The sequence below is a fragment of the Hipposideros armiger genome, unplaced genomic scaffold (genome assembly GCF_001890085.2).
Source record: "Hipposideros armiger isolate ML-2016 unplaced genomic scaffold, ASM189008v1 scaffold_1404, whole genome shotgun sequence".
Lineage (NCBI taxonomy): Eukaryota > Metazoa > Chordata > Mammalia > Chiroptera > Hipposideridae > Hipposideros > Hipposideros armiger.
Genome location: NW_017732754.1, coordinates 264,949 through 266,313, shown reverse-complemented (window position 1 = coordinate 266,313; position 1,365 = coordinate 264,949).

The following is a 1,365-nucleotide window of genomic DNA, read 5'->3' as shown; positions in this document are numbered from 1 at the left end:
CAGCTCACGGATGCTGCCCAGCATCACAAGAGAGTATTGTACCACATATTACTAGCCTGGGAAAAGATCAAAATTCAAAGTATGGTTTCTACTGAATGCTTATCGGTTTCGCGCCACTGTAAAGTTGAAAAACCATGAGTCAAACCATTTAAGTTGAGGGCCGTCTGTACATACATTCCTTACATTCTTCCAAAATACTATGTCATACTTTTTGGTTAAGCCATTTTTCTATATGTACAGTATAATGGTTATGGAAATATTGTTCACAGCTGAGCCATGAAAGCATGGTTATTGTGTTTCCTTTCTAGTATATCCCTATCCTTCCTCCCCTCAAATAAAAATTACTGATAATTGATTTTTAAAAATTTTTCTTAGTTATCTACCTACTCTTTATTAATTCTTCTCAAGTTTACAACAAAATTATAAGTTTTCTGTCAATATCATTAGGTAATTTTAGCATTTAGTTTTCACAGGTCTGCTAAGTCCATTATCACTTGTCTCTTCACTTAAAACCGCCCCAAATGTTGACATCTCTAGTCTGCTGTTTCCTTACCTATTTGTCATTCCTGTGAGATTTTGGAAAGTAATAGGGCTAAATGCCTACATTTGATCTGCCATGTTAAACTAGATGTCTCAGTGTACACATTATATATATTTTTATTCAGCAAAGCATTTATTTGACAGACTTTTGTGATATTCTAGTAACACGAATATGAGCTGGCTGATAGGTAATTGAGTAGATTTGTGATTCTTTTAAACACCTTTACCAGAGAGAATTAGCTCATGGATCACTGTCATCATTAATGTTGAACATAGAGTTCTGATTTTGGTTCCATTTAGTTCAACTCTGAATTGGATGGAGACCTTTGAAGGACATATAGTAGTCCCCCCTTATCTGCAGGGGATATAGTTCAAGACCCCCAGTGGATGCCTGAAACCTTGGGTAATACCAAATCCTGTATATACCATTTTTTTCCTATACTGCGTACCTATGATAAAATTTAATTTATAAATTTGGCATGGCAAGAGATTAATAATAATAACTAATAATAAAATAGAGCATTTATAACAATATACTGTAATAAAAGTTACATATATATGCCTAAGTAAGTAAAATAAGGGTTACTTGAAACCATGCACTGTGATACCACTAGTCTCATGACCGAGATAACTACTGAGTGACTAACAGGCGGGTAGCACATATACCATAGATACACTGGACAAAGAGATGGTTCATATCCAGGGCAGGACAGAGCACGACGGCTCGAGATTTCATCATTAACTCAGAACAGCATGCAATTGAAAACTTATGAATTGTTTATTTCTGGAATTTTCCAGTTAGTATTTTCAGATGGCGGTTGACCG